The sequence below is a fragment of the Centrocercus urophasianus genome, unplaced genomic scaffold (genome assembly GCF_019232065.1).
Source record: "Centrocercus urophasianus isolate 14NV4802_14NV808 unplaced genomic scaffold, USGS_Curo_1.0 seq_1417, whole genome shotgun sequence".
Classification (NCBI taxonomy): domain Eukaryota; kingdom Metazoa; phylum Chordata; class Aves; order Galliformes; family Phasianidae; genus Centrocercus; species Centrocercus urophasianus.
The window spans coordinates 44,101-52,214 of NW_024884606.1; the positions used below are offsets into that span (position 1 = coordinate 44,101).

The 8,114-nt window shown below is 47.1% G+C and overlaps 1 long non-coding RNA gene across 2 annotated transcripts; it reads left to right on the forward strand.

Moving 5' to 3' along the window:
- Window positions 1-22: 22 nt before the first annotated feature.
- On the forward strand, window positions 23-4,488 carry LOC122158482. Of its 2 annotated transcripts, XR_006168241.1 has the most exons (3): window positions 23-78; window positions 3,077-3,170; window positions 3,426-4,488. It is a non-coding gene; the product is annotated as an uncharacterized LOC122158482 (long non-coding RNA). The 2 variants fall into 2 exon arrangements; XR_006168240.1 differs by having other exon boundaries at window positions 3,077-4,488.
- The last annotated feature ends 3,626 nt before the right edge of the window (window positions 4,489-8,114 follow it).

Below are 8,114 nucleotides of genomic sequence, written 5' to 3' on the forward strand. Positions count from 1 at the left end.
GCCGAGTGCGCAGGCGCGGGCGGGCCCCGCCCCGGGAGCCGTGAAGCGCGGCGCGCGGCGGCGGGCGCGGATCCCGCGGTGAGTGCTCGGCCCGGTACCTGTCGGGCGCCTCTCTCCTCGCGGTTCCCTTGTGCGTTGCGGTTCGGTCTCCGCTCCGGGGCGCGCCGCGAGGCGGGAGCGGCGCTCCGGGATCCGGTGCGGCGCCGTCCGTTGGCGGCCGTGGGTTGGCGGGGCGCGGCGGCCGTTCTCGGCATGGCGGGGCCGGGCCCGGGCTCGAGCACCGACGGGGAGCGGCGGAGCAGTTCGGCAGCGGCGCGACCCGCGGCCGGGCGCTGCGTTCCGCGCGGGGAGGGAGGCGGTGCCGCTCCGTGCGGGAGCTGCGTGGTCCCGCAGCGCTTCTGTGCTCGGACGGAGCTCCGGGACGCCCCTCGTAGCCCCACCGTGCTCTGACGGGAAGCTGGGTCTGCTTTCCCTTCCCGAACTGCGGCTGGCCCGGGTCGAATCGCGTTCCGTTCCCGTGTAGGCTCGGCACGGAGGCGGGTCGGCTGCCCGCCTGTTGGAAGCGTTTTTCCCACGCGGTTTCAAAGACTGAAGATGCAGAGACCGCTCCGGTTCCCGGGATGCGAATTGCCCCGGTCTGTAGCCGGACGGTTCGGGTCCGGTCCGTGCTACGCTGTTTCGAATGCCGCGTGGGAACGGCGTGGCTCGTAGGGATATCGGCGGCAGCGTGACTGGGAATCCTTGCCCTTGCTGGGCCGACCTGACGTGTTCCTGAACGACGCTGCTGCCCGCTGCCAGCTCTGCCGTTGCTTTGTGTGCATCACGGATGATTCAGGGGCAATTTCTGGGAACGGTCCACAGATGTCACATCTTGGCAGGGAAGCATAGGAAGAGAGCAATAAGACTTTAGTGAGCTAAATATGAACTGTGCTTTCTAAGCATCTGGAGACTTCTCTTTAGAACATTAAGCTAGATGGAGGGAAAGTAACTGCTGTAGGAAAAGGTTACAAAGGTTACTTTGGAAGGGGAAAAAAGGTATTTATTGAGCTTTTCCGAGTTGCGGAGTTCTGGCTCTGGGTGTGGAGTCTCTTGTCCACACTGCTCTGCAGGACGCTGGCGGTGCCCAGGAAGGCATCGTGGTGCTCCGTGGGGTGCAGCCTTTGTGATGAGAGCTGCAGATGCCAAGAGTCAGATGTGGGGTTTAGCAGCTCCTGTGTTCTCAGGTGGCTGCAGCTTCTGCCTGGTGCGCTGCTGTTGGAAGCTGTGAACAGCCTCACTGGTTTCTTCTTAGGTCACAACCTAAGGGCACGTTTCCCCCTCACACAGAACTGCTCTTTTAAGTCTGGACCATTCAAATCAAAGAAACTCTCATTATAATTTTTTCCCTAAGCTGTAATGTCTTTGTTTCTTTTCTGCTTATAAAGCATGTGCTCTGTTCAGAGCCTGCACTGAGAAAGGGATGCCACTGAGTGTAGTGGCAATGCTAAGTCACAGCCTGAAGCAGTGATGGAGCACCTGGAGGGAAGGCAGGGCCAGCTCAGGAGAGCTCAGGTGCATGCAATGTTCTGAGCGATGGAAGGGCTGGAGCCAGGATCCTCCCCTTCCCAGCCCTCATGTAAGGGTTGGCTGTGGAGGTGAAGGGATCTCTCTGGAGATGCTTGCGTAGCTGAGGCCTTCCAAAGGTAAGCAGCTCTTTTCCTTCATTACTGCATTTGGGCTTGTTCTCATTTGCTGTAGTCAGAGACTTTGCTACCCTGCTATTATTGCAGCGCTTTCCCTCCTATTATAGCGTTGCACTGAGCATCGCTGTGCTTAGCTTGAAGTGCAGAGTTCCCAAAGTAGGGTCAGGTGTTGGTGGGCTCAGTGATGCCCATCTTCCTCAGTCTGGTGAGAGTGGTCAGTGCGTGCTGGGCCTTGTTTGGCAGCTTGCTGGAATCACGCAGTCATCCCTGGAAATCTGCCCCCACACAGCGTTTTTGCTGATATTAATTTGGGGTCTATTTTGGATCAGTGGAGGGGAAAAGCAGAAGATGCCATCAATTTAGCTGAGCTTGTCAATGCTGTCAAGTTACCACCTGATTAAATTCCTCCCTCCTAATGATTACAGCCAATGAGGAGCGATGTATGCTGATGGGGCTTTTGAGCAACAGAGCCGGGGTCCAACTTAGTTAGATTTTAATGTAGTGTCATCTGGGGGCTCTTTGGCTTTAGTGAAAGGTGAAGCTTTGAACTGAGTTATTGCTCTGAAAGCAGACAACACAAAACAAAACGTCCCCAGATGTAGGACAGCGTGCTGCCCCTCTCCTGCAGCCAGATCAACGGCGACTGCTGCGTTTTAGTACAGGTCTTCCATGGCCCAATTTGTTAGTATTAGGAGTCCATAGAGATAAAGTCCTTTCACATATAAAAGATGCTATTGATTTTCTGTTACCGTTGTCCTGAAATGTGCACAGTGTGTCTATGGAGCAGTGACAATCCTCCATCACTAACTTTATGGGAAAAGAATGGTTATTGAATCTCTTCCCATAAAATATAATCTCTTTCTCTCTTCCAGAATTTGCCAACCCCTATGGGAGTCCCTCATGTTATCTCTTTGAGAAAATTGATTTTTTTGTCTCCTCTTTGTACAATTGTCTAGTTTTATTTTTAATTTGGCTCATGTGATTTGGAAAGGAGACTTTCCTAACATTGTGTTGTTTTCTGTGCTGTATTAATTCTGCTTCTTATAGACTAACACTTTCAGAATGCTATAAAATAAAACAAAGCCATTTGCTTGGCACAAACCTCTCTTGTTGCTGGGAGTTCTTTAGTCTGGGTGAGTCATTGTCCTGTTCCTTCTTTCCAGGCGTGTCTGGCTGCTTTTCAGCTGCTTACAGGTAAAATTGGGGTAAGTTTCTAGAGTCAGCACAGGCTGCTCAGAGAATTTAGGGTAAACGATGTTAGAAGAGAACAGAACTTGCAGTCCTGTCTGCTCGAGGAGCAATGGTCTTCAGACTCTAACAGTGGCAAAGATACTGTCAAAGTTGTCCTTTCCTCTGTGTAGCAGGTGACTGACTATGGGACTTTTTCCTTTCAGGAAGGAAACGGCAACATGAATTCATAGATGATGAGTAGGATGCCAAAGCCAGAGATGACAGTGCTCTTGAAGAAATGCTGGGTAGAACAAAAAGGTAAAAGAAACAGCTAATTGAGTGCATTTTGGAGCCTGTAGGACTTATGTTACCTTCCCTCATGAGGCAAATGACACATTCCCTCCAACCGTAGCTGAGTTTTGAGTTCCCACCTCCTCAATTTTGCATGAAGTTTTAGTGACACCTCACTCTTGACCTACTTTTTCTGAGCCAGGTTTTCCCCAAAGCTACGCTGTTCCATACCTACAAGTTCCCACCACTCACACGTGTGCCCTTGCATGTACGTTCTTGCAGATCCAGCAACTGTTTCATCCTACCCTGCAGGTGACACTGTCAAATTGCTCATCCTGGGTTGTTTGCTGCAGTATTTTGTGATGAGAACAAAAAAGAAATGAGATTAACTTGACCAGTTAATTTGCATCCGGCGCTGTTCTCCTCAGGTGACCATGCAGTAATTGGCTGTTCTGACTTCTGACCTAAGCCTGGGCAGATACACGTGGTTAAAATGATTGAAATGTCTCGCAAGCAAGTTGCCTCCACAAAGAGTGAATTGCTTGCTGCTGCTCTGATTGCTTTTGCTGTGTTTTGTGTTCATGTTGGTGAGGTGCTCCCAAGGAATCCCTTATTAGCACTTTGGTTCTGAGAAATTATAACCGAGGCATGATAGTCCACTTAGGCTTTGGGAAGTGGATTTAATCACACCTGCACAGAGCCATGGAGTAGAAAGGCCTTGGTTATATTTCACCAATGGCAGCAAAAGTGGTGGAAGGAACTGGCAGGGAACAAGAAAATCTTCACTAGTAGGAAATGTATAGGAATGACTTAAAGAAACCATTTTCCACTAATAGCTCTTTGTGTTTTGAGCTGTGGTCGTAGCTGGAAGTAGGAGTTTGTATTCCCTACCAGCTCTTCCATCTCCAAAATGAGTCTCCAACTTATCTCTAGCAGAATAGCTGTATGAGAAGTTAATTTCTGCTGTGCCAATGAAAATATTAATTGGGCTCAATATTATGTTTTATTTTTGCCTCAATTTAGTGGAAATGCTTTCCCATTTTTGTCAATAAGTAGCTCTGGATGCTATAGGATGTGCTGAAGTCCTTGCTATGTAGGAACAACAGCTGCTTCAGTTCCTTTAGTGCCAATGTAGTAGTTTGCCCTGTGCTGTTTGGGAAATGTAACCTATGCTTGAAATATATATAAACAATTTTATTGGGAATACTTCTTTTGTGGTTATAAGTGGTATAAGCTATTGTATGGTTGATATACACAACATCTAGTTTTTAATCTAATAACACCAGAGTTGAGAATTCGGGCGTTCTTAAAATATGAACAAGTAAATCACTTTTGTCATTCCATATTTTGGTAGATCTGATTGTTTTTTCCTTCTTGTTGTGCATGTGTGAATGTTAAGCTGTTGGAATGTTATTCAGCTGTTTGTATGAACTCTGATGTGAATCTGTTACGTGCTTTGAGGTATGACATTCTTCACCATTGATCTGTAACCCTTAATTGGAGTGTGGTCAGTGCTGACGTGTGCTGTGTCCGTGCTGCTTTCCCAGGGCTGTGACTTCTGGCTGCTCTGCTCCAGCCCCTGTGAAGCCGGCACCACAGCAGTCTGAGGCAAAGGTGAAGCAGGGGTGGGGAGTTGTCTCTCAGTATCTGCTGTGCTTCTGACAAAGAGCACCGTATACAGGAACTTTACTATTGATGCCATTAGACATTGGGTCAAGGAAATGCTCGGTGCTGCTGCTTTAAGGTGGCCAGTAGCCACTAGCTGTGTTCAGCATCGTCTCTGCCAGCTCTGGCATTGCTGCATGTGCTGTCAACTGAGCAGTGGCTGGAAGCTCAGATAGGACCAGATTTGGCAGCAGAATAATCACTTCTACAGGCGTTGTGCTTTGGATGTTGCCAGCTCCTCACTTCTGCTGTTTCCCAGCACGTGGTGCATTATATGACCCTGAGGACAGACAGCCTGCCGGGTAGCCTATAGATTTTAGTTTGTTTTCTCCCCTCCATCTTCTTAGTTTTCAGGTTTGCAGTTGGGGAGAACTGGGAAATATGCCTTCTATTTTGCTTACTCTCCTGCTTGCTGGGGCTGGTGACAGCAGTGGGAGATCACGCAGGTGGCACGGTTTGATAGAGGTGGTGAAGGAAGGTGCTTATCTGAGAAAGAACTGCGTGCAGGAGTTGAGAGCTGCATGCCTCCCCTCACCACTTGTGAGCATGCAAGACAAGAATGTGAGTTGCTTACGTACTTGGATCGTAAAGTTCACTGTCATCACTCTTCCGTAAGTGGTTTGTCAGACAAAATCTTTGTCATTGCATTTGAAGACCTCACCCTCACTGTCAAAGACAGGAGGTTGGAGGAGGAGCAGATAGAATCCTTCCATTTTTGGAGTGTTCATTTTCATGGGCTTGTCAGTTTTGAAATTGTAAATTACTGAGTATTAATAATCTGCCACACAACTTGTCTACTTCCAACTGATTTCATCCTTACTAAGGATACTTTTTTTTTTAGAGTAAAAGCAGGTAACTGTCAGAAAGCAAAGGTGTAGCAGAAATGCTAAGTCATGGCCTGAAGCAGTATGGAGCACCTGGTGGGAAGGCAGGACCAGCCCAGGGTTGCTGAGGTGCATGCAATATATTTGAGTAACTGGAAAGGGGGAGCCAGGATCCTCCCCTTCCCAGCCCTTATTTAAAGGTTGGCAGTGGAGGTGAGAGCATCTCTTCCTGGAGATCCCGGTGTACCTGAGGCCTTCCAAAGGTAAGCAGCTTTATTCCCTTTCTTTCTGCATCCATGGCTGCTGCACTTAGGCTTGTCCTTACTTGCTGCAGCCTGGGACTCTGCTACCCCTCTGTCATTGCTGTTTTCCATCACATTATAGAATTACAAAAGGAGTGGATTATTTTTCTCTTTGCTTGTTCTAAGACAGATAACACAGGATTTCCTGTAATAGATGATGTGTGTGCGCCCCTCGTGCACTGCTTTATGGGGTTGGTGTGGCTAATGACTTGTGTGTAATCAGAAAATAAGAGCTTTTGCAGAGTTAATACACAAGCAAAAAAAAAAGTACAAATGATGATCTAGAACATATTTCTTCAAATGCCATTGCACCTGGTGAGGGATGAAGAGTGTTCTCAGCATTTCTTAATCACCATTGTCTGTAAAAAACATAACTCTAGTGGGAATACCTATATGGCCTGAATGAAACAGAATGAGAATCTGAATAGAAGTCTGTGGAGAAAAACTATGATTTAGCCCTATAAGAAATAACTCCACAAATCTAGTTCAGTAAGGACAGAGTTCCAGTGTGCTCTGTTTTCTCACAGAAGTGAGCACTTTGGGATTAATTAAATGCTTTTTGTTCTCTACTGCAGTGTAACCTTTCTTTTACTCCTTTTAGGGCTCACACCATGTGAAAAGTCAAATATGCTGCCTGAAGGCAAAGGTTTGGGGTAAAATTATGTACTTTCATGAGACCAGAGAGATGTGATGTTTGTCATTGCAAAGCATGGCCCACGAGACTGGCAGAGCTCAAGCACAGCAAGTGCTGTCCAGCTGCAGCTGTGAAGGAAGGAGGATGCTCACGTGTCCATCTCAGTCCTGAGGGCTGCAGTGGATTGCAGTGTTGTGCCAGGAGCTTCCTGCTGCCTCACGTGCTTTGCTTAGATTGTTTCCAGGTAGCCACTGTGTGCTGGCAGTCCTGCCTTCGTATTGTTTGTGTAAAACGCAGTTGTTTGGATTGTGGTGGATTGTTGAGGTTAAGGGTATAATTTCATCCCCCAGATTTTGACCCGAGCTGTAAGGTTTTAGTGCTGAGTACACCATGAGTAAATGCAGCCTTTGGGCTATGCTTAAATTCACAGCAGACGTAGCAGGTCCAGACCTGAACTGTGCTCTTCAGGCTCATGGTCCAGGTGTCCACCTGTTTTCATTACTGTGCTAATTAATGTGATAAAATCTGCTCACTTTTTGCATTTTTCAGTTGATTTTCACACAGTCTGTTATCTCACAGATTAATTTATAGTTTTAGTATCTTATTTTCCTGCTTTTTCTTTAAAGCAAGAGAGGTGTCAGAATCAAATGGTGAAATACTAGGGCACGGGTTGTACTGCTTAATCAGAGATGGAAGTGGAAAGATGTCATTCCAAGAAGAAAAGCTAATTCTAATACTAATGGTTCTATTACCAGATTAAAAAAGAATAAATTTTATGCATAATCCTTTTCTTGAGGAGCACTTGTTAATTTTAGGTGTGTTCCCTTTCTGAGGAGCTGGTGGAAGTTGCTTTAAAGCTGATTCTGTGGTCCCTACAGGTGGTTGGTAGCATCTGATCCATGGCTGGTGCTGTAGCATTGCTTGGTGTTGGTGTTGCCATTGCAGTGGGAATAAGAAAGTTGTGGTCAGTTGGAGCAAGCTGTGAAATGTGCATGGCAGGCTTTTCCACAGAGGTAAGCAGGGTAAAGAGAAGGCAGTGGCCATCGTGTGGTGGAGGTTATGCTGAGGTGTGTGTTTGGAGCACGTGTGCTATTTCCCTTACACATAGTCCTTTAGGTGAATGTTAAATACGGACTGACACTGTCCAAAAAAACCTTATGAAGTTAGGTTTTTTTTTTTTTTAAAAAAAAAAGATAGTGCATATCACTTAGCACTGATAAGGTTCACAAACTTCATAAGGTTTTTTCACTTCTTAGTTCAATAAAAAGCACTGTCTGTGGAGGGATATCCAGGGGTATCCTGTCCTTGCCCAGCAGTTCTGACAGCATTCCTGCTTTTACCCCCATGCTGTCTTGAGCTGAGATACTTTATATAACATGGGACTCTATCAATAACTGGGAGGTTTTGTGCCCTGAGGCTCCAGACGGGCACCAGGCGATTCAAGTAGCTGTGCTGCCATAGCGCCGCTGTCAGCAGGCCCCAGTCGATTCTGGTTTGTGATACTGGAATTGTGCTTCCATTTGGTTTATCTATTCATAAATAAACA